This window comes from Ursus americanus, chromosome 29 (genome assembly GCF_024610735.1).
Source record: "Ursus americanus isolate L20-20 chromosome 29, mUrsAme1.1.p, whole genome shotgun sequence".
Taxonomy (NCBI): Eukaryota; Metazoa; Chordata; class Mammalia; order Carnivora; family Ursidae; genus Ursus; species Ursus americanus.
Window position 1 is genome coordinate 29,558,085 of NC_142155.1, and position 27,945 is coordinate 29,586,029.

A 27,945-nucleotide genomic window follows, 5' to 3' on the forward strand; every position below is an offset into this window, starting at 1 on the left:
AATGCCCATCACCCACTTACCCCATCCCCCACCCACCTCCCCTCCAGCAACCCTCAGTTTGTTTCCTAGAGTTTAGAGTCTCTCATGGTTTTTCTTCCTCTCTGATGACTTCCTATTCAGTTTCCCCTCCTTTACAGTATGATTCTCTGGGCTGTTTCTTACATTCCACATATGAGTGACCGTTTCTTATACTCTACATAGGAGTGAAACCATCTGATAATTGTCTTTCCCTGACCGACTTATTTTACTCAGCATAATACCCTCCAGTTCCATCCACATTGAAATAAATGGCAAGATTTCATCCTTTTTGATGGCTGAGTAATATTATATATATATATATATATATATATATATATATATATATATATATGCCACACGAGATGGAGTTTCTTGTCTGTAAAATGGGACAACAATGGCTCCTCCCTTTCAGAGCTGTGGAGGCTTGCTTGGAGCTTGACCCATGGCCTGACAGGGTGTAAACACTTGGTAGTAACCGGAAGGATCATTTCTTTTTTTTTTTTTTTAAAGATTATTTATTTATTTATTTGACAGAGAGAGAGAGACAGCCAGTGAGAGAGGGAACACAGGCAGGAGAAGAGAAGAGAGGGATCAGGCCCTGAGCCGAAGACAGACGCTTAACCACTGAGCCACCCAGGCGCCCCCGGAAGGATCATTTCTGGTGCGAGATGGGGGCTTCAATCTTGAGAGCGGAAGGTGGAAGGCTCTGCTTTCTGCGTTGGAGCCATTCCCGCATGGTCTTGATTAGAGAGGGGGAGTCAGGAGGTAATAGCACAGCCGGCCCCAGAGGACTACTTCACCCCCGGCCCCAAGCAGGGCTTCCTGCTTCCTTCCTTCAAGTCAAGTGAAGCTGAAGCTGGTTTCCCTTCTGACCCCTGGTCAGAGCCACACACTTCTTTTTCTTCAGGTGGCCTGGGGGGCTCAGAACTGTGCTGAGAAAGAGGAGTGTGTGGCTCTTCCTTCCTCTGGCCTGGGAGCGGTCTCCAGAGGGAGCTGAAGTGAGGAGCAGGTGGGGGCCTCGGGGCAGGGGGAAAGGCGAGGTCATCTTCCCTCGGAGGAGATGGGAAATGCCTTGGTGAGTCTTGGAATTCACAAGGGCTTCCTTCTCCAGCTCTCCCCCACTTCTCTTTGGAACGGCTTCCTCCGCCCTCTTTGAGTCTGTACCCCTGAAAGGACTGCTCCCAGATGATGCTAGTGAATGAAGAGAGAAGGAGCAACCCTCAGACACCAAGGTCTCCCAGGCTTGAGTGAGGAGTTTGCAAGAGACCCTCTGGACTTGGTGGCCCCGAGGGCGGCATGTGGGGGGACCCCCTAGTTGCAGGCAATAAGGTGATACCCCATCTGTAGAGAGTTTAAAATCAGTCATAAAACCACTAAAAGCCTTTTTTTTTTTTTTAAGATTTTATTTATTTATTCGACAGAGATAGAGACAGCCAGCGAGAGAGGGAACATAAGCAGGGGGAGTGGGAGAGGAAGAAGCAGGCTCATAGCAGAGGAGCCTGATGTGGGGCTCGATCCCATAACGCCGGGATCACGCCCTGAGCCGAAGGCAGATGCTCAACTGCTGTGCCACCCAGGCGCCCCACTAAAAGCCTTTTAAAATATTATCACCACATGGTAGCAATTCCAAACACCGTTGGTGACAAAATACTCTTCCTAAAAAATCTTTTCTTGGTCTAACTTCTAAAGGAGGGCTGCCTTCACGGGTGAATTTCAGCCATATAAGCTCCTAGTGATTGTACTTTTATTCCTTCGTTTTAAATAAAGATTGTATTCTACCTAGAAGTTAATTTACAAAACTCTCAATCGGACAGTGACTCCCAACACAAAGGGACTCAGCTGCACGTGCTTGTTTCCTTGTAAGTGTCTGAGCTTGTTTCAAGTGCCTCTAGCCCCTGGGCGTGACATGTCCCCGCATTTGAACAGAGAGAAAAAATAAACAAGGGTTAGCACGGTGGTTGTATAGACGAAGAAGCTGAACGGGAGTTGCTTCAACTCTATTACTCTATGGGACCACATGGAGTTTTTATTTGTGTTTAAAATTTAAAATGGTGAAGGGTTGCCTGGCTGGCACAGTTAGTTAAGCAGCCAACCCTTCGTTTCAGCTAAGGTCACGATCTCAGGGTCCTGGGATCGAGCCTCCCATTGGGCTCTGAGCTCAGCGGGCAGTCTGCCTGGGATTATCTCCCTCTCCCTATTCTTGTGCTCACTTGCTCACTCTCTCTCAATAAATAAATAAATAAATAAATAAATAAATAAATAAATAAATCTTCAAAAAGATTTTTTTTAAATAAATAAATAACATTTAAAACAGCGAAGGAGAGTACGACCTGCAAATTTTATTCTTTGCATTTGGCAGATGCAAAATTCACCTCCCCCTTAAGTGTTCTATTGAATTTTAATATTTTAAAGTGAAATGCTTTCTTTTTTAGCTGTTTTAAATCTGAATAATTTAATCAAGAGAATAAGGATTATTACGGAAAATAAGGTTCTCATCGTTCTCATCCCCAAGAGGGAGGTGTCAGTAAGAGATCTGGTGCAGACGTCAACCATGCCCAATGCCTCCACGGTCCAGAATTCCCCGCACTGATCACCACCTTCTTCACTCTGATTTTGCGATGCACAGAAGTAGGTGTGTGTGTGTGTGTGTGTGTGTGTGTGTGTGTGTGTGTGTTTAGGGAACCAATTCTCTCTTTAAGTCATTTCTTGGTTCCTGGAAAATTTCGTTTAATTAATTAATTTATTTATTTTTATTATGATATGTTAGTCACCACACAGTACATCATTAGCTTTTGATGCAATGTTCCATGATTCATTGTTTGCGTCTAACACCCAGTGCTCCGTGCAATACGTGCCCTCCTTACTACCCTTCGCTGGGCTAATCATAAAATTATACGCAAATATTGTTCCTCTTAGAGCACGTAAATAATCCCTGGGCGGGCTCCTGATGCAGAAGGTGACTCTAGCATTTGAGAAGGGACAATATGGGAGCATTTCTAACCTACTAGTAAGAGATCCCAGGGCCAGAGGTCCTTCCTAAGAGTGCCCACACTCAGTGAGAGCTCAGCGGGTTCAAGTAAACAGTCCCAGACGCAAGTACACCGAAGTGTGCACACGTTCTGCCACGTAAAGCACAAAGGCCAGCTCTTGATGGCCCTAATGAAAATGGAAAGTTGAACAGCATGAGAGGAATTCAGGAAAGGACTAAAAATAATACATGGTTTTCCCTCTGTTAATGTTCCAGGTCGAATGAGGCAAACTTAAGGGGTGTGGGCCCGGAATAATCATGTAATTGTTGACATGTAGCTGTGTTCTGTGTGCTATGTATCAGACCTAAAAATAGCTTAGTGGTCCCCGGAGGCAGACTTTAATTTGTAGAAGGCAATGTAGTTAGGAGAGGTCTCGAACTTGGAAACTTGGACCCCTCATTGTCCTGGGACGGGCTGTTGGAGCTGTGGGGGGGTGGGCAACTTTCATGACGCAGGATGACTGTGTGCCCTGACAGTAGGCCGTTTCAAAGGACAGTAGCCACGACCGTGAACACCGTTCCCCGAATCTCTTACCCATCTCTTTCTGAAAAACTCAAAAAGTACAGGCTAGCATCCAGAGCACCTTGCCTTTGGGTTACCAACTCGACGACCAGGCCGCCTAGAAGCTCAGACAGACTCGGAGTTTGCCATAATGTTATGGGAAATGAGAAGAGATCAGTGAGTAAACAGGGTACCAAAGCAATGCCGTATCCTCGGCTTAGATTTGGGAAGACAGGAAGTCAATAAATCTACGCATAAACCACTCAAAGTGAACAACGAATGCTTTTCCCCAACATTAAAACAAACAACGTGTTTTGAACAGGAGCCATTTTCCTGAGTAATACAGGCACTATCTGGGAATTATGTGCCCTTAACATTTTCTTTAAAAGTAATTTACTACAGGGCTGCGTGGGTGGCGCAGTCCGTTAAGTGGCCATCTCTTGATTTCAGCTCAGGTCATGGTCTCAGGGTCCTGGGATTGAGCCCCGCGTCGGGCTCCCTGCTCAGCACTGAGTCTGTTTGTTACTCTCCTTCCCCCTCTGCTCCTCCCTTCGCTCATGCTCTCTCTTTCAAATAGATAAGTAAAATTTTTTTAAAAAAGTAATTCACTACAGGTAATTTAAAATGTGGTGTTCTTGGTTTAACAAGTTAAGTGTGAAGTGTTTGGGTTCCCCGAAGCTCAGTCATGAGCTCTGTTGTTTTTTCAGCATTCCACATCTCTATGCTTCTCAAAGGCACATTCTGCCTTTCCCCAGGGAGTTTAACTTAAGAAGTTTTGATTAATTTTCATGTGTTGCTTCATTTTCCATTCTCACCACTGCTGCCCCCAATTTTATGCTTCTCCTCAGCGGCCCTGGATTTCGGAGCCTTTGTTGCTCTTCCTAGACGTAGGCGGCGTCAGCCAGTCTTTCTGATTTCTTTCTCAAGCAAACACTGTCGTTGTGCCTGACATATTATGTATTCTTGAAAGGACATTTTAAAAGAATGCATTATTCTTTTGAAGAATCGAGAGAAGTGTTAGTCCAGGGACAGAACTGTTAGACATGATGTTGGAGCCAGGAGTGGTGACTCTGGATGAGGTGAGATGTATACTTTTGTGGGTGGCAAGTGTTACCACAAAGTGGCCTTCTCTGGCCGACTCGAGCTGATATTGGCCTATTGGTGTCACCTCCATATTGCGGGTCTTGGCAATTTTATTGAGCATCGGTTATGTGCCAGGGATTTCTAGCTCTGTCTCAGAAATTACTTCCACTCTTTGGCCAAGATGCTGGAGTTCCTTCCCGTCCATGTAGGGGGACTCCTGTAACCCTATTAACAAGCAGGGCATCACGCAGGGGGCATTAGTATGCACAGTATTAGCAAAACCATGCTGTGACCTTGCTTTTGGAAATATTGGACTCCCCAGATGGTGTGCATCTAGCCAGCTGAAGAAGGGAGGAGGATAAAACCAGTCTCCCCTTGATCCATTTATTCATTAAACAAGTTTTAATTGAACACCTATTAGGTTCCTTTTCACTGTTACCTAGTATTTTAGTTCATATTTTCTTTTATAATCCTATTTCCAAGTTAATAATTTTTAACTAATTTTTTAAGAGAGAGAGAGAAGGAACGTGCTTAAGTAGGGGAAGGAGCAGAGGGAGAGAGAGAATCTTAAGCAGGTTCCATGCTCATCGTAAAGCCTGACGTGGGCTCCATCCCACAACCCTGAGATCATGGCCTGAGATGAAATCAAGAGTCTGATGCTTAACCAACTGAGTGGCCCTAGTGAATAATTTTTAAAACTAATAGTTTAAAAATAGTTTTTAAACTTTCAGTTCTTGAGTGTTCAATTTTCTGCTTTCTTAAATACATCCCTAACCCAGGTTCATAGCTGCCATAGGAATAAAATTTAGGGAGTCCGTGAATTTGAATGAGAAAATACCTTTATTTTCACCAACCCCCAATTATAATTTAGGACTTTCTTTAATTAGGAACATAGGCAGCAAACCACCACAGTATTAGCTGTACCTATGACTTTATCACCAATAGAAATCCCAGATATTTTCATATCACATTTCTAGGTTGCAGATCCTCAAATTCCAGTTTGTTCTTATTACTACTTAAAATTGTGTAATTATATTAAACCTGCCTCATTAACTCTTTTAATTGAAAACATTAACAAAGTAGTAAATATATTACTAAGCCACACTGTGTTTTGATATTTTGATAACTATATTGCAATGTAATTATTTTCCTTTGTAATCCTGTGTATTTTGCTTTATGCAAAAATATAATTCTTAAAAACATAATTCTGAGAAGGATCGGTAGTCTTCACCAGATGGCCAAAGGAGTCCATGGCACACAAGAATTTTTTACCCTGTTTTACTAGTGCTTCCAGCCAGAGTCAATGAGACACAAACTTTTTCAGTCTTCACATGTCTAAAAATATCTTTACTTTGCTCTTGTCCGTGAATGTTCTTCCAAGTATGGAGCCAGATGATGTCACCCTGGAAGAAAGCACAGGTGAGAAAGGACAGTGGGATCCTGGACCCCACATGGGGCATGCCAACTTTTAAAGATCAGACAGAGGAAGCAAGGCCATGAAGGAGGTTGATAGGAGGAACCGGGGGTGAGAGGGGAGGGCGGTAGGAAGAACACCAGAAGAATGGTTGCCATAGAAGCCAGAAGAATATGGGGTTTCAAGGAGGGAGTGGCCAACTCTCTCCAGTGGTGCTCCAGGGTCAAGGAAGGTGAGAACAGCAAATGGACCGTTGACCAAGGTGACGTGGAAACCATGGTGAGCACCATGAAAGCTGCTTTGGGCAGTGTAGTAGACCCACGAACAACACGGATTTGAACTGCACAGGTCCATTTATACATGGGTGTTTTTCGAGAAATACATCATTTTAAATCTATTTTCTTCTCCGTAAGATTTTCTTAATAACATTTTCTTTTCTCTAGCTTCCTTTATTGTAAGAATACAGCATATAATACATACAATGTACAAAATCTGTGTTAATCAACGGTTTATTTAATTGGTAAGGCTTCTATTCAAGAATAGACTACTGGTAGTTATGTTTGGGGGGATTTTCAACTGACCAGGGGGTCAATGCCCCTAACCTCCACATTGTAAAAGGTCAGCTGTCCCAGTGGAGGAAGACTGGCTTGACTGATTTTGGGACCAGAGAAGAGGAGTGAGAATACGGAGACAAAAATCTATGTATTCAGCTCTTTGCTTCAGCTTTGCTGTAATGGGGAACAGGAAAACGCTGCCGTCAATGGAGACAGAGAGAGAGACATATGTCAAAGCAAGGCTTGTAAAGAGAGTTTCTGGAACATGTTTGTGTGCTGCTGGGACTGATCCAGTGCTGAGGAAGTAAGAGGAAATGGGACCCAGAGCCAAGTGGAGGAAGAGGCAGGCCAGAAGGAGCAGGGACGTGTCTTCTCAAACCAGAGGGAGGGCCAAAGAAGACAGTGCAGGTGCAAGAGGGGGTTGGAAGTTTACGTGTAGGAGGATGAGGGTTGCCACTCGATTGATTCTGTTTTCTCAGTGAAGTATGAGGCAAGGCTACTGCAAAGAGTGAGGAGAGAAGAGGAGGTGTGAAATAGCCATTTTGAGGAGTGAGAAAAATCACATAAATAATGAGAACGTCAGGCTATGTGACTGTAGCAATTCCACCAACAATTGGCAGGATTGCTGTCCGTGAGCTGCAGGTCTGCTCCCAGACACGATGAGAGCTGCTTTTGGAAATACTACCCCCATATTCCCCACTTCTCTCTAACCTCATTGCCCTTCCTTTATCTTGACTCTCTTCCATATAGAAGCTTCTTTGATGACTTAAACTAATTCGTGCTTCTATACAACTCATTGGAAATGGACAACATGTCAATTGTTCAAAGGTATTGGAGTCAGAGTAGGGCTGTGCTTCACTTAAAGCAATTTGTCTCCAAAAGTGTAATTTTAGGCATTAGGATCAAATGGATGCAGGTTTTCCTGTTGCTTCTCAAATCCCGCCACAAAGGTGACAGCCTATACTCCCGATGTTACCTGGCCCCATATTTTTTCAGACCATCATGGTGCCATTCACCACACTTTCCGTTCAGCTGCATCCCAACATGTTAGAATTATTTATCTTTCTTCCATGAAAGATTACAGGCGCTGGAAACATTGGGCTATGTTACGATTTAGGGCATCATTTCAGGCACTAATTAAGTTGTGAACCGAGCATCCTAAAGAAAGGTCTACAAGTTTAATACAAGTTTAATATCATCTCTTTCTCTTACTCAGAAATCGTTACTCCACCCTGCCCTTAGGTACAGGGATAAACTCCCTACCTCTACTGTGCAGTTGTCCCGGTTTAGAGTTAAGAGGAGAGCTAGTTGCCCAGTATCCAGAGGGGGCGGGGTGGGGACGGGCACCAGGGCACAATGTTGAAAGTCCTCCATGGGAAGACAGAAGGTCTAAATTCCAATTCTGGCTCTGACACTAACGGGTGTTGTGACCTTGGTTGCCTCCCAACGTCCCTCGGCCACTAGAGAGCTGGAATGAATGATCAGTGGGCCCCTGTATAGAACATTCTTTGATTCTTACTTTTATCCTGGCGTGAATGACTCCTCAACTCATATTTATCTAGTGGTGTTGGCATCATGGCTGTTTCACTAATCAACTTGATAACATGTGAGGGAGAAATTACCTCTGTAATCAGAAGCAAACATAGGGGAAATTTTCTGCTGGGGTCAGAAGAAGTGTTGTGGCCCTGAAAATAGGAGGGAGCAATGGAATGTGGGTGGGAGTTGCCTTTATCGGGACAGGGTTTTGCAAGTCCAAACTGGGGGCTGCCACATGTTTGCATACGACGCTCTCTGTTACGTGAGGTATACGGTAGGTGGTGGTGAAGATCAGATGCACAACAAAGAGCAGAGGTTAGAACAGGAGTGAGCACCCAGTGTGCGTGGACAGAAGAAGATGTGCTCTTTAGAGGAAATGCAGCTTCCTTCTCCATAGGTCCCTGCCCAGACCAAGATAAGAAGGAATACACATGTCCTCAAATAACGTGCTCTTCCCCGTGATGCTGACAGAAGTGTGGGGGGAAGGACTGACGGAGGAGGAGTCATTGACAAATTTGGTCAATCAATGAGTGATGTCATGTCCATCCGAGCTGCAGGGTGTGAGTGACGTATGTCATACTGTGGGCATCAGCAAGCACTTCCTGTTACACGAGTAGCATGTCACCTGTGAGAACTAAAGGTGGAACCTGAAGGCTGGGGATGGCTTACAGGACACTGATGGTCAACCCTCCCCAATGAGAGGTCAATAAAGGTCAAAAGAGGGCTGTTGATGATACCTCTATGGAGCCATGTCTTAAATCTGCCTCCATTTTCCCCCATGTGCTGTCCTTCCCTCTTCTGGGAAAATGTAGGAGGTAATACTGGGCATGGAGTCCAAAACAGGACTCCATTTGGAGTGTGCTTTGGGTTTCTGACAGAAGCCAGAGCCATCTCTGGGAGCATAAAAAGGCGACTACAGTGGGCCTGTCAACTGTATCTAACTGGTTCGAAAGATGGAAGCTTTGGGATCTTCCATAGCAAAATAATATAACTATCTGGAAGGTATATACACAGAGAAGGTGTAATAACTCTTGTTTATCCGTCTCTTGGTGGAATGGGCCCAGTAACAGCAAGTGCAGATTAAACCTGAGAGGCCCCAGCTGAGTGTAAATATGACCAACTCCAATTAGCAGAGACGCTGCCAAGATATACACACCAAAGATAAGAATAAGACCATTTGTATACTATAAAACTGCCCAATTATTTGTTGGTTCCTTCCTTGCATAAGGACAGGTCAGTGCCAGAGGGGAATTTTCCTGGCCTTGATATAGAAACACCAAAAGAGAGCTGACCCTGGCCACAGGGGTCAAAAGGGTTACCAACATCTGGTTGTAGATTAAAAAAAACAGGGCTTGCCCTGCCAACACATGGAGGTGGGAAGGTTTTGCAAGTTGAACCGTTATGTACTTTTTGTACGCACTTCTGCTGTGTATACTAATGCTGTGGCATTCACAAGTTTGTGTGTCATACTTTCAACTCCTCTTCTTTAGTGAACAAACTGGACATCCCTGCTCTCAAGGAGCTTACATGCTAGTGAGGGGGATGGAAGGTGGAAACAGACAATAAACAAAATAAATAAGTACATTATTGTGCATGAGAGGTCTATGTGATATGGGAAAAACAGGGAAGGAGGATTGGGAAATGTGAAATGGCAATCGGCAAAGACCTCGGTAAGATAGCATTGTGGGAATGAGGTGAGGGAGGGAGACGCAAGGATATCTGGGCAAAGAGCATTCCAGGCAGAGAGCACAGCAAGTGCAAAAACTCTGAGATGGAATTGTGCTCGCAAGGAGGCCAGCATGGCTGGAGCAATGTGAGGAAGGGGAGAGAAGTAGGAGGAGAATCGAGGGAAGAAACAGTGGGAGGAGCAGAGGTGTCTGGGGGTGGAGAAGAGGCACTGCAGACCCCTGAAGGGCCTTGGACTTTGACTGTGAGTGTTGGGAGTGCAGGAGGGCTGAGTATAGGTGGATCTAACATAGCATACTTTTTATGAGGACCATTCTAACTGTAGTCTTGCACAGAGACCAATTAGAGGCCACGATAATAATGCAGCCAAGAGATAATGATGGCTTGATGAGAATGATAGTGGTGGAAGGGGTAAGAAATGCCCAATCATGCATATATTTGGAAGGTAGAGATGATAGGATTTGATGACAAATTATAGAGTGTGCGAGGGAGAGCTCGAGGATGACTCTTTGACTTGTGGTCGGAGCAACCTGGAAGGATGACTGTGCCCTTTACTAAGATGGGAGACAGCTGGAAGGGCTAGTTTGGGAGGGCAGATCAGGACTTTAGTTTTGGTCACGTTCAGTTTGAGGTCCTACTGAATACCCAACTAGGCAGATATCAAGTGGGCAGTTGGACACATGGGTCAGGAATTCAGGAGAGAGGTCCGTGACTAAGACGTACATTTGGAAATTATCAGCACGAAGATTAAAACCATGCCGGAGCTCACCTGGGAAATTACTATCAGCAAAGAAGAGTTGCAAAGACTGCACCATGGGACACGCTGACATTAAGAGGGGGACCAGCAATGGATGACATGGAGCCGTTTTATTTTCTTTTTGCTTTTATTGATCGCCTACTATATGCCAGCAGGGTACTAGTTGCTAGGCAGACAAGAAATAAGACTAGTCCCTGCCCTCAGGCTGCTTACAGTCAATGCATTAAAATAATCATTTGGATGCTGTGTGGTAATTGTAAAAGACCTGGACCTGGAATTACAGGTCCAGGGAGAAGTAACACTTGTCCCAGGCTGGGAGGGATAGGAGGGTCCTTGGAAGAAATAACATCTATAATTTAAAAGGAGACTAAAAGTTACCTAGGTGAGCAAGAGGGAAGGGCTGGGCAGTGAAACAGTATGGAGCATGCTGGAAATACGTGTTAATTTGGTGCCAACATTTCTGCCCGAGAAAACAGCTCTGTACAGAATGAGGTGTGATACCCTCAAGCCTGAAGAGACAGGTCATGCCTACAAACACGTATAACATGACTGGTGGATTAATTACTCTGAATGCACCTCCACAGTCTGGTTGAAGAACCTGGGGTGGGACCTGCCACCGACTCCAACACCTTAGAATTCAGGAGAAGGGCCTCTGTCACAGCCACTGGAAGCCTTAGCTGCGCCAGGGCAAAGTCTCCCCATCAAGCCGCTACTTCTGGGTTTCAGCCGAGACCATCTGGTGGTTCCATTTTTTATTTGTCTTTGTTTTCATTGTCAAGTGAGTGGGACAAGCACAGAGTGTTCCTAGCAACAAACGGGACTGTGGGTGAGAGAGGAATTGCTCTTCAGGGAAGCAAAGGGACAGCCACCTTGACAACGCCCCGTTCCATGTCAGAGAGCCAACTGCGCCCACAGCCCACCCACAAGCCAACCCAAGCAGGAAATCTCAGAGCTTTTTAAAAGAGGCATTTACTCGCGGAGCTCACTCTGACGGTGGGGTGTTTCTTCAGGCGAGACCTTGGTATTTACAAGAAGAGTAACAAAAAGACTTGGATATCAAGCTCCCCGACATTGTTACTCTTTTTGTAAATTTCCCTTCGTCCTGCAGTGCGCTGACCACCTGGCATTTAGTTCTATCCTACAATTACTTTCCAAAGCGGTCAACTGGCAAAATTCTTTTAGTGTCCTTTACTACCACATTAATGCCCAGGATCCTCCTGGTTTTTCTTCATTCCTCCCCAACACAGCCAGTGTCATTTATCTACATTTATCCTAATCCACTCAAGTTACCCTCAAAGGAACCAACTCTCATGACAAAGACAAGATGTATTTCAAAGGCACCTTCAAAGGGCCCATCTCTGCTGAACTAGAGGCAAACCTGGCAGAAAACAAAGGTGAAGACACCACCAAATCCGTACAGGCAGTTATATTATGACTACAAAAGTCTCCTTTCCACAAAGGTAACAATTGCCAACACTTACACCTGCTCCCTATATGCCGGCCACTGTTACAAGCATTTTAATCTTCACTGCAACCCTGAGGTAGGTACTATTATTACTCTGATTTTACAAATGAAAAAACTGAGGCACAGAAAGATTAAATAACCTGTTGAAGTTCCATGGAGCTGCTGGTGGGCAGATCTGGAGTCCATACTCTCAACCCCAGGCTCCTCGGGGTTTTCAAGACCTGGGTGCTTTTCCACTACTTGTATTTAATATTATACATTTTTAATGTAAGAAAGAATCTGGGGTATCTTTGTCCATTTCCTACAGAAAAAGTTAATACCTTAAATATTTAGCATGGGAAAGTATTTTGGAATATTTTAGAATATGATTTAAGCCATTTGGCTCCTTGTGTATGTGTTTTAATGCTCTTCCTAATATTTTTTTAGGCCAAGAGTAGTATTTTATATAGACTCAAAAGGTTTATTCTTCATGGTGATTCACTCCGTACTATTTTTAGCTTTTAGCTACAAATAATAGAAACCCCAACTGGAACTGGATTACATAATAAGAACTTTTATTGTGCCGCTAATGGTAAATCCAGAGGTAATGTGCATCCAAAACTGGCCTCACGTCCAAGCACACCCCGCTGTCCAATAAGGAGAATGAGATCAGCATGGTTTAGACCAATCACGATGCACTCCGGCCCTAGGGAGCAAGTTGCCCGAGTTCCCCAGCCAGACTTTGGGCTGGCAGCAAGGAGGAAGTGGAGAGGGAGCTGGGGTGGGCAAACACCACATCTCCCAGGGACGATGTTATAGGATTTCTCTGCCTTCAGTGCCCAGGGATGCGCTTGGTCACGTCGCTTCGAAGAATGAAGAGGGAGACAAGATGACGAGTGGAGGGCAGCAAAAAAAAGTTTATTGAGCAATAGTACAAATCTCCTGGGGAGGGGGGGCCCGAGAGTGTTGACCCGGAGTTTCTAAGATTAGGGGTTTTTATGAGCTCTTTTGCAGAATTACCTTAAGCAATCAGGGTGTGCTGACTCGTTGCCAATCAGGGCTTTGGCCACATATCTGTCTACCTATTAGTTTCATGTCAACGTGCTGATGGTCGTTCTTGCTGGCATCTGGGGGCTTAGGTCTTAACTGCCCCTGGCCAGTGGTATTGAGAAACGCCTTGTGGTTGTCTTATTTTAGGCTGTTTTGCAGAAGTCATTTCTGCAAAGGCTGCAGAAGAGAACGCTAGTGTGGTCCAGTCTAAGCTGCAAAACAGGATGTCAGTGCTGTTTTATTTTAGCTGTCCTGACTCCATATTTTCTTCTTGGAGACCCTGGCCCTGACTACCTAACTGTCCACCCAAGTCCCGACAACGACACGGAGTCGACCAGAGCGTGTACAGTTGCGACTCAGCACTGAGAAGTAGAAATTTATTGTAAAGGTTCATCCTCTTTCTTCGTCAAAATTCTTAATATCTGTCTCAAGCCTGAGTACTAAGGGAGTTGGTGTGGCACAGGACAAGATTATGAGCTTGTAGGATTAGAGCGCCAGTCCCCAGAGAGTCACAAATAGTTCCGGAGCTCCTCCTCTCTGCCAGGCTCCCACTGGAGCCCATAAACTCAACAGGACTGTTCTCCACTTTCACACATAATAAAACCAAGTCTCAGGCAAGCGTTGTAATGTGTAAAAGGCCACATAAATAGAAACCCGTGGGACTACAGTTTGAATCCCTACAGTCTGACGCTGGAGTCCTTACTCTGACGTGACAAGGGTTTCTCTAAATACAGCCTGGGGCCTGCCTGTATCAGACTCCCCTGGAGCACTTACTTACAATGCAGATTCCTGAGCTCCAGGCCTCAGTCATCACCCTCTCTGTGCGGACGGGGTCCGGAGTAGGAAACTGAACATTGCCCACACTCGCATGTAAGAACAAGTGAATGATAATCAATGCCTTCTCATCCGTGTTTTGACCTTGGGCACGTCACCGTTTCTCCTTGGGTGTAAGTTTCCTGACTTGTAAAACGAGGACGGGTAGGTCACTTCCAACTCAAAAACTCTCACTATAATTTATCTTTAAATCCAGCAACCTGACTGAAGACTGTCAACTGAGCCTTTTCCATGTATCTTCTTATCTTTAAATATTAGTGTTGTTATCAAGATGACGCTTGAAGCATCACAGCAATTGAGGCATAAATATCCATAGAGTTTTCCTAGAAATCTGAGAGAATCAGCTGTCCCCGTCGTGTGTTAGATTTGAAGTATAGCTCTCTCTAAAGCCCAGGGCTAGGACTAATGACAGCCTTAGGTCTTCTCATACTGTGGGGAATTTTTTTTTTTTTTTAATTCTCTGACTTCTTGACATTGCCAGACACAAGGACCCACCATTGTTTTCCTCCCACTCCGAAAACACAATCTAATTTAGCGAACGTCTCCGAAGGTTTAAACAAGGCATCCCACACCACTCCTTAGCGCTAACCCATTTGGGGTTTGCTTTGGTTTCATTTTCCTGATTTTTTTCTTTGGTGAAAGAAAAGCAAGGACCAGGGGCATTGGCCAAACAAGTCTGGCCACTCAGTGGAGAGTTTTCTAGATAAGAAGGATCTGAAGGACTTCCCATGGGCGTAAGGGAAATCGCACACGCCATCCGGGGAAGAGGACCAGGAAATCACTTCTTGTTTTTCAAACAGCAGCAAGCCTTTCACGGATGGTGCTGTGAGGCTCGGAGGACCACGGCAGGGGAGGCTCGGGAGAGGGGTGAGGCTGAGCTCTGCACGGAGCTGCCGGTCCTGCCTGAGCCCTCACAATGAAAGCTGCTTGGCTTTGCCTTCATCGGGTGTAGGTTTTCTTGGAGACCGCAGGGCAAATGGCCTCATAGTGGAAACCTGGATGGTTTTCGGCGTCTGATCAGAGCAGAAGCCACCTTGGGGACTGCGGTGCTGAACAGGTAACACGTCTTCTCCTGCTGTGGTTCACCTCCCTCCGTAGCAAGACCTCAGGGGCACCTCAGTCCCTTCGACACTCCTTTTAAGGCATCACCCACTTATGATCCTCTTTGCCTGATTTTCTTTTGCATAGCTGTGACATGTGTGTTGCCAGCATAAAGCATATTTGGTCAAGAACATTGTGCAGGCTGTTGGCCAAGTTGATGGGACTGTGTTTCGAGAGACTGAGTATCACGCTACCAGCTGGCATCTTCTAAGGGTTTCCTCTATAATAAAGAGAGCTTTCCTTTTTTTTTCCTTTTCTTTCTTTCTTTTTTTCTTTTTCTTTTTTTTTTTTTTTTTTTTTTAATGAATTTTCCCATCCCTGAAGCCAGAAAATACCATAAAACCAGAGCGCTTGTGAATGCTGCCCTGAGTGTTTCCATGGCCAGGCAGCCATGTTGCGGTTGTGCTGACGAAGCAAGAGGCTACACTGAGCATTCTCTCAGCTCCCAGGCAGCCACTGGGACAAGGGGTGAGCTGCAAAATGTTCAACTGTCACCTCTCACCCATGACTGAGGCGAAGGGTTTATGGTCCGTGCTAGGAAGGAAGTCAAGTAAAGTGCTGGCTTTGGGAGCTGGGCAGACTTGTCTTGAGCATTCTAGAAGGAGGAAAAGCTCTCCGCAGTGCGGCTTGCTTAAACCATGTTTTCTCATGCTTTGTAGAAAGCTAGGCCATGCCACTTCACTGGCATTTAGTGTTTTCCTTTCCTAAAGGGCTCAAGTTTTTGGTCTTTCATTTCTGAGTTATACCAGTAGTGCATGAATATATTCCTACGGTAATGGAATATCTCACACTCTCTAGTACCTGCTCTTTTCTTCTCCTCCCCCCAATTACCCCATCAACAGTGCATCTTACCAGTTATTTCTGTCTTCTCAGCTCTCCGGACAAGCCAGGGCACAGAGTACAATAAATTCCCACTGCCAGATTCATTTATCCATCTTTAACAGCACCTTCCTCACTAAAAGATAAAATGACACATGGAGGGTGTGAACAGCTCTTTTAACACTTAGAAAAGTCTGAAAGAGTTTTACTCATTTCATCATTATTACTTTTGTGTTGACTTTGGCTTTGGCAAGTAATATTAATAATGGCTCCCCATGGATTAAACTCTAGATTTTCCAACTGGAGGTTTGGCTGTCTTTCTTGAAGGCATCAAAGGCAGGCTTGTTTTGGAAATGAAAGAAGAAAAAGAAAGGAAAGGAAAGAAAAGGAAGGCAAGGGAATGGAAGGGGAGGGAAGGGAAGGGAAGGAAAATGAATTAGATAGTTGGATGAATGCATAGCTAACCAGCTAACTAGAAGCTAGTTAGATTAAATGGTTGGTCCAGGGAAGATAGGATGAGGGTGGGAGAGATTCCCTTTTTATTTAATGGATGATGATTTTTTTTAACAGATAAGCTCACTTTCTACCTCTTTTAGCCTTCTGTAAAAGAGTGACCTTTTATTTCCCCCTATACAATGTTAGGAGACAAGTGGAGAAGAAGAAAATCACTACGCACAAGCTGGTATGGGTCATGCAGAAAGAGTTTGGGAAGAAGCTACAAATAGACACTGTCGAATCCGAGAATAATTACAAAATACTTTCAGTTGTTATTTGGTATTTTCTTGGCCTTTCCAAGGCTTCCCTACCACCAGACTAGAAGCCCACTTGGCCCTGCCGATTTGGGACATTGTATAGTGCTTCTTGAAAGTCCTGTTAAATTTGCCTGCCCGGATCCCTCTCCCAGGCGTGGCTAATCCGGGTAATCACTTTGCCATACTGCATGGTGCTAGCCCCGGCAGAGACTGCCCCTTCTTTCACCCCATCGCAGGGGAAGCAGATATCTTGTCCTGTTTTACGGAACACAAAATCGGAAGGTTCAGAGATCGAGTGGTTGGCCCAGCATCACACAATGGATCTTTTTGGCTCACCAAGATAAAAAAATAAATCCAGGTCTCTGGCTTTCCAACCCCATTTTTGGGTGTTAGTGAGGATAGAAGGCATGGGGAGTAGAGAATTAACGTGATTGGCTGGATCCTATCAGCTTTGTAGCAACCTGGATGTCCAGTTTTGCTGGAGTTCTATGGTCCATCAAGCTATTGCCTGGACCACATTTTCGCAAATTCCAACACTCGCTGTCCATTTGTATCACCCCAGAAATTAACGAAAAGAAAACAATGCTTAGACACATCCCTGGAGCAACTAAATCAGAATCTCGGGGCATGGCATATATATTTTTTAAATCTCTGAAATGATTCTTTTATATAGCTGGGGTTGCGAACCACTGAGTCCTAACTGTAAGAGATAAAGTAGTTAACTGGAGAAGCAGAAGCAATCCTGATCATGTGCCCAAGAAGCTGGGGCAGGAAGTGCCCGCAGCTGTGAGCACGTGAGCAACGTGTAGTAGGATTCTGGCTGCTGCTGCCTATGACAGGAGCAGACCCATCTCACACCTGCACGTGAGAATGCAAGTTTTCCAACTCCCCGACAGGGGCAGTGCACCACCCCTGACTTCACTGCCCATACACCGGCTCGCTGTTCCTTGCGGATTTTTCAAAACCAGATTAAATGTTCTAGGTAAACAGGATGTGCTCTTCTAGTGTCAAATGATTAAGGGGGTCATCCATTTTATTCAGTGTCACTTTAACATGTGTGTCCCAAGCCCCAGAAATACTAATTATCCGTTGCACGATCTGCCGCTTTCTGGATTGATCTACGTATGGATAGACAGTAAATCAGGGTTGTTTATTTTAATCATGAAACATTCCCCTAGAACCTGCCCCCCCCCCGCCACCGACATCTCTCAATATAGTTCAAGCTAATATGGCTCCTCACTGTCATGTCTGTGTCCCGTACAGAGAGCGCTAGGAGGGGCTCACACAGCTTACGTCCATGTCCCTGGTGCCTGTGAGTTTCGGCACACAGAAGGTACTGCAGGAGGGCTTGTTGACCGAAATATCTGCATGGACTGTGGGTACACTGTGAATTCACAAGTTATTTACCAACTCGGCATTTCAGCTCACATGGCATGATTCCAGTCATGAAGGTTCAATCACTGACATCTTGCCTATTTCCTAAAAAATCATCCTCCAAGTGAAACCTTCAAAGGCATAGCTTGGTGGAAAGATCTGTACTGGGTAGACTTGCTAAGTGCTATGGAATTACCTTTCCTTTAGTTAGCTTACACTTTAAGATTTTATTTATTTATTTGAGAGAGAGAGAGTGATAAAGAGCATGAGCAGGGAGAGAGGCAGAGGCAGACTCCCCATTGAGCAGGGAGCCGGATGCAGGGCTCGATCCCAGGACGCTGGGATCACGACCTGAGCCGAAGGCAGTCGCTTACCCTACTGAGCCACCCAGGCACCCCAGTTAGCTTATACTCTTCATAGGAGGCAACACACAGGCAGTGGAAATTTTAATAATAACTGATAATATCTGCTGAGTGTTTATCATGTGCCACTCTGCTCAGTGCTTTACAAAGGCTGTTTGTTCCAGTAACCTATATGTTACTCACAGAGATGTGCAGGGTAGTCAGGAGAAAGATGCATTTCTGGAGGAGACAAGAAAAGAGGCAGTATGCTGTAAATATGAGGAGTTCAGACTTTGGCAACAGACTTCACTATTTTACCATCTGACCTGGGGTGTGTTATTTAATTTACTCATGCCTCAGTTTCTTCATCTGTAAAAGGGGGACCATGATAGTTCTACCAATGTAGGATTTAAGGATTAAAGGAGCCAAGTGTTCGCAGAGTGCTTAGCCTAATGCTTGGCATGTGGCAAGAGCTTGATAAATGATAGCAATTGTTGCTGTTACTAAGGAAATAGCAAGACCCAAAATGAGTCAAGCTCGGACAGGAGGAATGGGACGTTTCAGTTGCCAAGAATGGTTTGAGAAGGAGCTGAGAGGCAGCAATCCATTCGACCAACATTTATGGTTAATATTTATGACACATTTTGCCAAAGAAGGCACAATGAAAGCTTGTGAGTGGGCAGCCTGCTCTGTGTCCAAGCGTGGTGGGAGAAAAACGTGGCAGAGCTGGGTTCCCATTTAGGTTGTGGCGATCACGCCCGCCAGGTGAAGGAGCCCAAATATTCCCTGGTCACTTGAGAATGTTTGAAGGATTTGAATGCGGTAGACAGTAATCTATGGAAAATAGGGTTCTAGGCAAATGAATCTGCTGATGGTGTGCTGGGTTATTGAGTGGGTGGGGGAAGGAGTGAGGAAGCCAGTCAGGAGATTGCTGCAACCATCCAGGTGTGAGGTGATCGTGTCCAAACCACGGTGGTGGCCAGGGGACAGCAGGCAGCAGCGGAGGCAATGACAGGACTCAGCGCCTGGTTGAATTGCTGCTCCCTCTCCTCTCCTGCTCACTACCTGTGGCGTGGTGAGCCCGGCAAACCAGACAGCGAGACCGGCCATTGGCAAATCTGGAAAGAGGAGGGAGCCGTGAGAGAGAAGAATGACATTCAGTTTTGGGTGAGCTGAATTTTGACCCAGGTGCGAATAGTATGGTGGGGGAGACGTTCCTGATAGGTAGCAAAGAGATCAGGGTGGAAATAAAGCTTTGGGAATTCTCACGTAACTTGGTAATTAAAACAACGGAAAGGGGCAAGCTCCCTAAGAGAAAGGGTGTCAAGGGGGATGAACTCAGGACCCGGGACAGTTTTTGGCAGGCCCATGGTGGGGCAGTTGTGGGGAATCATGTGAGGAGGAGGGAAAGGAGCAAAAACTGGAGTGATGAGAGACCCCGGGGGGGGGGGCGGTGCACCATGAAGGAGGAGACACTAAGTGACTTCAGAAATCAAGAACCCAGGGAGGACGAGGACTCGTGAAGAATGGCATTGACGAATATCACACTGTCCAGATTAAAGAAATCTTGGAATGTTTGTGACTTCTTAGGGTACTGTATTTTTTTGGGGAAAAAATAGTAGTTTTTTCATCTTGAATCACATGCACGCTTTATTCTTGAAGTCTAACAGAATCCCTAGAGGGGGAAATGAACATTTCTGAGAAATGAAGTCACTGGCCAAGGACAGCAATGCCTTGTCTCAGGAGACAGAGTGGGCAAGGGCCCCTGAAAGCAGGAGACACAGGGGGCTGCCAATTATTAAAATGTTGGAATATTTGAAACCATGTTGTAAATTGCTCCCTTGAGCCCCTGGAATGCCCAGCGTGGTCCCCGCCCACCTCTACCTCAGCCACCCAGACCTCCCCACTATCCAGAATGACGGCCTCCAGGCCTCTCTCCTGCATAGTGACCAGAGGCTGCTCCGATTGGTCCATTATTATTATGATTAATACTTCAGTGTTTTTTTTGCATCTCGCTGAAGCGTAGAACCACAGAACTGTAAGGCTTGCACCCATACCCAAGCCCTCTGATACTCTCTCCAGCGCTACTGCCAGACGCAGGGCTACCCTCCCTCGCAACTGGAATGCACCCCTGGCATTGTTTTGCCAGGGCTTAGGGAAACCCCTCCACACGGCAAATGAAAGTAGCAAGATAGATGAGATAAGAGCTGAGTTAGGAACTTCATGTTTTCATAAAGATGGCAATCTCTTGCTTAAAGGTTAAAACCCTCCAGGGATTTACAACAAGGGAAGAAGTATAAAAGGTTATCAACCCTGCACACATGTGCAGTGTGTTTTGGAAAACTTGACCCCATTGTGTACAAACAAATGTTCCTCTGTAATCTGGGAGTCCTGTGCCGCCCCGACACAATGCTACTGCAGGACCCTAGTTCAAGGAAAGGGAAAATTAAATAGAAAAAAAATTTTTCAAGGCAGTCCTTTAATTGCCATTGTGGTTCGTGTTCGTGTTAAATAAATATTTAGCTTATCGCTCTGCATGTGCAAGGGATGAATCATCTAATTAAATAATGTCAGCAAAGATAAGTCTTATCACCTCTGCAGTTGAAAATACAGATCTAAGACGGCAGGCTCTTAAAGTTATACTTGAGGATTTTTAATCTATCTTTCTACAGTTTGGGAGGGAGGTTACTGATGGTACCCTGTGCCTCATGGAGATGAGCGAAGAGTAATAATCCCAGCAAAATTTGCAATCCCTCCTGAAATTTGGTATTACTGTTTAGCATCTGTCATCAAAAGGAATCTGCTTTGAATTATTTTCCAGTCGTAGAATGATGCATGCTTTTATCTATTTTCAGTCTCTCACCTACTATTTTCATCAGAAGTACATGTTTAAAAGAATAGCTACGTGACCATGTAGTCTGTACCCCAGAACGTGCGAAACGGGAATAGGGAGACAGGCCAGTGGCTTTTTTCGAAGGGGACAGTAGCTTGTCTAGTGAGCCAGTCACAGGCCAAGCGTTAGTAGGAGGCATGGCTTCCCTTGATGGAGTCCTCTCGTGCCATACAGTTAGCTCCTTTCTTAAAAAGAAAGTCACACATTTAACATCACTACTGTGTGTGATGGGAGAGCCGAGCAGGGTACACATGGGAAAAATCTCCACTCTCTCCTCCACCTTGCAACCAAATTTCTTCAGTTGTATACCCTCGCCGTCTCCACGTCCTCATCTCCCACTCAATGTACACCTGCCCTCAATGTGATTTCCTCCCCACTCACTCCAAGGAGAGCCCCCTTACTGAGAATACATCATGTGTCCAAATCCTATGGGCAATCTCAGCCCCCTTCTTATGGTCCTTTCAGCACCACTGGACGTGGTTGGCCATGGTCTGACCGGATCTTCCCTGATTCCAGGCTCTTCTAGCCTTATTTCCTTCCTGCCTCTCTGGTCTCTCACTCCCAAACATCTTGGCTCAGTCACCTTCTTTGACAGGACCTCTGGTTGTTGGAATTCTGTGGGCCTCAGTCCTAGGCTGTCATCTCTATTCCCTCTGCCACTTACTAGCTGTGTGATTTGGGGCAAAATATTTAACCACTCTGTGGCTCAGTTCATTTCATATCATACTGTTCATTAGATATCATACTAAACCCCTTGCACTGTAATTGCTGTGGGGACTAAAAGATTTAATACAGTCAATGCTCAACTCGGTGCCTGGCACCCAGTAGGCGCTCAACAATGGACTAGTGTTCTGATTACTCTCCTTGGTCACAATTTCACAGTCATAGTGAAACAATGAATTGTGTCGCTGATTCTTCAATGATGCTTATTTCTTCCATTAGACTCTAAGCTCCACGGAGACAGGGATCATTCCCTTGTTTTCTATTGCTTCCTCTGCACCTAGCAGAGTGCCCGGCACTCAGCAGGGCTTAATCAATGTTTGTGCTGAATGAATACAGAAATGGATACATGAGTAAGGGAGTAAATAGAATTGCTCCATGATATACTTAGAACAATAAATATAGCACAAGGAGGAAGGTTAAGGACCTCGATTAAGAGCGGGTGTTTGGAGGAAGTAGAGACTATTTATAGCTGAACAGATCAAGGAACCTCCAGCCAGGAGGATAGAATTTGAATATGCAGTGATTTTCCTGAGTCCCAGAGGCAGGGAAAGATGGAGATTACCAAACCAAGTAAATGGCAGGATTATTTTGCCAAACACCGAAAAATAGTTTGACAATGATAAATGCCCCTCTCCACCGCCAGGATGAGAATTCTCAAAGATTAGTTTCTGCATTTTTACTTTTTCATGAACACTGGAAAACCCCTTACCCTATTTTCAATTATGAAAAATCAACCCCCTTTGGCGGTGAAAATCTGATCAATGCTTATTAAATATGCTTGCTCTGGAATATAAAATCCAGGTCATGGAAGGCCTTGAGTATCAACGAAAGCAATTGCTTCTATTCTAAAAGCAGTGGGGAGCTGAACAGGGCATAACATGTGAGAAGGGCGCTTCTGGAAGATTAATCTTCTAACCATGTAGACGATGGGGCAGGAGGGAAAGAATGGAAGCCATTGCAATGGCTCACATGAGGGGCCTGAACCGTATCGTTAAGTAAGAGGTGGGCGGGATAAATGTGAGAGAGAGTTTTGGTTAGGCTCAGAAGTCTAAGTGATGTTACCTTGCCTTTGAAATAAACGTGAGAAATTTTAGACTCTGAACAGTAATGGGACTTCAGAGGCCAACTCCCATATTGAGTGTGGTCCACTCTCTGCCTTTGCTGATAACACAGTTGAGATTCTGAAAGATGAAGCGACTTGCCCCAGATCACACAACTGGTTAGGGGCAGAGTGAGGCTAGAATTCATAGTTCCAGTTGCCTGATCAGTGTCCATACAGAGAAAGTTTTCCACTTATTCCTGTTGATATCCCACCAGGAAGGCCTTGTAACCCAAGGCCTAGCGGGATACACTGTCTGGCTTATAGTTTTGCCACCACAGTGTGTCAGCTGTGTGGCCTTGGTGAATTACTCCTCCTTCTAACTTCCCATTTCTCCCTCTGAAAAGTAGAGAGAAGTGAGTGGTATTGCAGGATCTTCGAGAGGGTTGAATGACATGATCCTTGGGGAGAGCTTAGCATCACGCCTGGAACAGAGTGAACACCTCCTAAATCACAGGGATCCATACTTCTCAGCAGCAGCATCTTTGATGACAATGACTATCCACAGTCCTATCAGAAATGGCTTGCCTGACTGTAGGACACCATTATTATCTAGAATTTTAAGAGTGCTTGGTTGGCCTCCTGAGTCCTGACTTTGAGGCTCACAGCCCTTGCTAGGCCTCAGTTTTCTCATCTGAAAAACTAAGGGGTGTGGAGGGTGGGGGCAGTGCTGGGACTAGAGATGAATTCTAATTTGTCTTCCAATTCAGACAGTGTGTGTTTACGCTCTGTTCAGATACACCGATAATTCATTGTTCAGTTTTCATAAAAACATACTCGGAATAAGCACTCAATAAATGTTGAGCAGCAGACCAGAGGATCACACTCACCCTTTTTAAATAAAAAATAGGGGAGTATCAAGGCGCCCGGGTGGCTCAGCCGTTAAGCGTCTGCCTTCGGCTCAGGTCATGATCCCAGCGTTCTGGGATCGAGCCCCGCATCGGGCTCCCTGCTCAGCGGGAAGCCTGCTTCTCCCTCTCCCACCCTCCTTGCTTGTGTTCCCTCTCTCGCCGTGTCTCTCTGTCAGATAAATAAAATCTTTAAAAATACATAGGGGAGTATCATTTTTATTGAATTCCAATTAGTTTTCCAGGGCTGCCATAACAAAGTCCCACGGACTGGGTGGTGTAAACAGAAATCTATTTTCTCACAGTCCTGGAGGTTAGACTCGGAGATCAACACGTCAGCGGGGGTGATTTCTTCAGAGGCCTCTCTCCTGGGCTGCTAGATGGTCATCTTCCTCTGTGTCTTCCACGTCCTAGTCTCCTCTTCTTATTATAAGGCCACTGGTCGTAGGGGATGAGGCCCCCCTGTAATGACCCCATTTTAACTTAATTACATTTTTAAAGACCCTGTCTTCAAATAAGGTCACATTCTGAGGTACCGGGGGTTAGACTTCAACATGCCAATTTTGGAAGGACACAACTCGGCCCACAATGATGACCAGCCCCTTGTGTGCCCTTTTGTGCCTTGTGGGTATGATCTCCAACGTCCACAGTCATGCTGCAGGGCGGGCGCAGTGATCCTTGCCATTCCTATCCGCAGACTGAGGCTCGGTGGGGCCAAGCGTCTCACCCATGGTTATGAGTGGTGGAGCTCGAGTCAGAACACAAGCCTGTTTTGCTTCAAAGCTGGTGTTCTTTCCACTCCAGTCTACTACAGGAAAGAGGGAATCACCTGAGTCCTAACACCACCCAAGTCTCTTTCCAAGTCACAGCAAAAATAGCTCTGCCTTCTTTGGGGCCAGTCATTGTTCGGGAGAACAATGTCCTCCTGGGGACCGTGGCTGAGCCTGCGTCACAGTGGTTGGGCAAGCTGCTCAAGGGAACCCCCACGAGGGGCGCAGGGGACTGCTAAACCTCACCCTTTGGGCTCCTTTTGTTCCCTCTGCTGATGCTGTTCTCCTTTGCCTGAGCTTCTCTTTTCTTTCTCTATTACACATGAAAGCATCGCCCATCCTTCAGAGTCTGGCCACAGACCCCGGTCACTGCCAAACTCATCCCGCTCCACCTCCCGCCCCCATCCTCAGTTCCAGGCATTCTTATCACTTGTACACAGCAGCTCACTTGGGAGACAGGCCAACGTGGGGGCGGATCTGGCTCTGTTACTTACTAGTTGTGTGTTCTGGGTGAATTCTGCAACCTCTCTGGGCCTTCGTTTTCTCACCTATGAATTAGGATAAAAATACCTATGTCCCGGGGTCATTGTGAGAGGCGCGCTAAGTGAGTTCACCTATTTACTGCACTTAGCACTGTGCCTGGTATATAGTAGACATTCAGTACGTAGTGGTTTTTACGTTGATGTTTTTCAGTCTATGTTTGGCATCTTACCAAGGAGACTGAGAGCTTCTTGGGGGCAAGGACCAGGACTCATTTCAATTCATGATGGCAGAGCACAATTTGGGGCTGCAGAAAACACTCTGTATTTGTCAGCGCCTGAGTGCGCAACATATTTGATACTAGATGAGACGTAAAATACAATCTCAAGTAACAGCGTCTGCTATGGGATCGTATCAAAAACTATTGGGTAGGGGGCGCCTGGGTGGCTCAGTCTCTTAAGCATCTTGATTTTGGCTCAGGTCATGATCTCAGGGTCCTGAGATCGAGCCACATGTCAGGCTCCGTGCTGAGCATGGAGCCTGCTTCAAATACTCTCTTTCCTTCTCCCTCTGCCCCCACCCCCCATTCATATGCGCTCTCTCTCTTTCAAAACAAACAAGCAAAAAAACAACAAAAAGCTATTAGGTAGATCACCTCGGAACTCACACTTCCATTCATCCATTCATTCATTCACCATTGACTAATTGCTTTCTAAATGCATTTCTTCAAGCTTCCATTTCTCCATGGTTTCTGTAGTAGAGAGAGCTATAGGCTGGTGATGGAAGGTTCCAGAGTGCAGGGGAATGTGGAAGGAGCCATAGATTGCTGAAAATACATATCTGCAGACCTCAGACTTCCCTATGCATCAGAAACAGCTTGGGTGGATACAAAATTTTGGCTCCCACCCCCCTAGAAGTTCTACTTCCATTAGTCTAGGTAGATTTTAAAACAACAAACAGCAAATGGAAAAAGGAAAATAAGAAGCTCCCCAGTTGATGGTTCTGGTGTGCAGCCAGGAATAAGAACCATTGGAGGAGATGATGCACAAATACCACGGGGAACTTTTTTCCCTAGGCAATGCTAAGGGGAGGGACTGCGCGCCAGGCTAAAGGCTAAAGTAGGGAGCAGAGCCCTGGGCTGGAGGCAGGAGGAGGCACCAGCTCAGAGACTGAGCAAGTATGGGTTCATATTGTCACCTCACCTTCCTCCTCCCCAAGAGGAACCAGGAGAGTATCCAGGCTAAGGACCCCAGGAGAGGGGGTGCTAAGGATACCAGAGAGCACGAAAAGGCAGAACTGTGTAGAGCGTAGGAAATAAATCGTTTCCAGAATGAATCCACTATTGCCTACTTAGATGGAGCTGGAAATTACAACTTGATGATGACTTTGGGACACCAGACCTCACAGACGTGGCCATTTTGTGAACATGCTTTCCACCTTGCAAAGGCATGCGAGCTCATTTGCTCCTCTTCCCCTCCCTCCCCCTCTCCCGCCAATAAAGTCTGGACAGGTCAGGGCTGATGAAGGGTTTCCAGGAGAGTAGCTGATTTGGAGCACTGGTGGTACCTAGGATTTAGGAGATTAGTTTCCTGGTCTGTTTCAGGCCAGTCTCACAGTGGCGGTTCCTGATGCATAATCAGCCTGCAAGAGAATGTCATTATAGGACTGCTTCAAGGAAACCAGACCCCCACCTTGCAAATGCAGTGCTGCTGGGAATCCTGAGGACTTATTCCTGGCATATGATGTCAGGATGTTTGATTTCCCTTTCCCCGTCTTCTAACTTCACGGACAGGAAAATAGGACCAGAGAAGATCCGGAAGTTGCTCATCACCCCAGGGTTTGTACTGAGCATGAGATCATACGTCCCAGCTTTTTCTAAGACACAGCTGGCTCATTCACGTTGGCAAGTTTCATTAGACAGTATCCAGGACTTATAATTTAAAAAGAGAAAGAAATTGAGAGCAACATCAGATAATTTTTGTTCTTCTCTGCCTGTTTGTTTCTGTGTTTCTTGGCAGTTGTCTGCCATTTAATCCAGGAATGTAGAGTGAATGTGAACTTCTAGGGGATTTACAATTAAAGGGACACTACTGAAAATACATTGCCTTGCATCTGGGGTTCCACTCCCTGCCTTTAATCGGGTGAATTTGGATTTTTTTTTTTCACCATTAGCCAAGTTGAACAGCCTCCATTGGCTACTCATGGATGAGAATACATGTGAGCTGAGGGTTAATGAAAGATTACTGCTATAGGTAAGAGAAGTTTGTCTTCAGGTATCTCCCAAAATGTAGGAACTCCAAAAGCTGAGCTGATCTTCAGCTGGTATCACTGTTCTGATTGGCCAGGCCAATGGTATGACCAAACAAACTGGTTGTCAAATATTTTTAATATTACCTTTCCATCAACATGGTGGCATTCTTTTTTCAAGTGCAGAACCCACCCCTTACCCTTACTGTGGAAGCAGTGACTGGGTTTCTGTTCTCATTCTCCTGCATCCAGAGAACATTCCCTTTCCCACAGTGGGGTCCCTTCTCCATCCTATTGACTTATGAGTTTGTTGTCACTAAACAGGTCAATAGAGAGAAGAGTGTTAACTTCATCAAGAACTGTCCCTAGGGAAGCTGAGGGAAGACGGGGACAGTGAGCAGCATTGGCCATTGGCCTATACCAAAGGACCAGACATGACCATTTGGAGACATTATAATTCTTGCTAATTCTGACCCCCAGTGCACCACTGGGAAATGGTGGAAAGGGTATAGAGTTAGCTCTAGTCCCTCTAACCCTGGGTTCCTCCCTGGCTGTCACAGGTCAAGGGAGGCTCATTAAACATTCAGTTACT

At 45.6% G+C, this 27,945-nt stretch overlaps 1 protein-coding gene across 4 annotated transcripts in view; it reads left to right on the forward strand.

Moving 5' to 3' along the window:
• Window positions 1-27,945, forward strand: part of ADGRF5 (adhesion G protein-coupled receptor F5) — a 100,395-nt gene that overhangs the window by 14,878 nt on the left and 57,572 nt on the right. Inside the window, exon 1 of one of the 4 annotated variants that reach the window (XM_087857044.1) lies at window positions 14,502-14,963. The exons of 1 other annotated variant lie outside the window; for it this stretch is intronic. The gene's annotated coding sequence lies outside the window, so the exon portion shown is untranslated. Of the gene's footprint in view, window positions 1-14,501; window positions 14,964-27,945 lie in introns of those variants that run through there. 2 more of the 4 variants (XM_045801832.2, XM_087857045.1) reach the window with 2 other exon arrangements.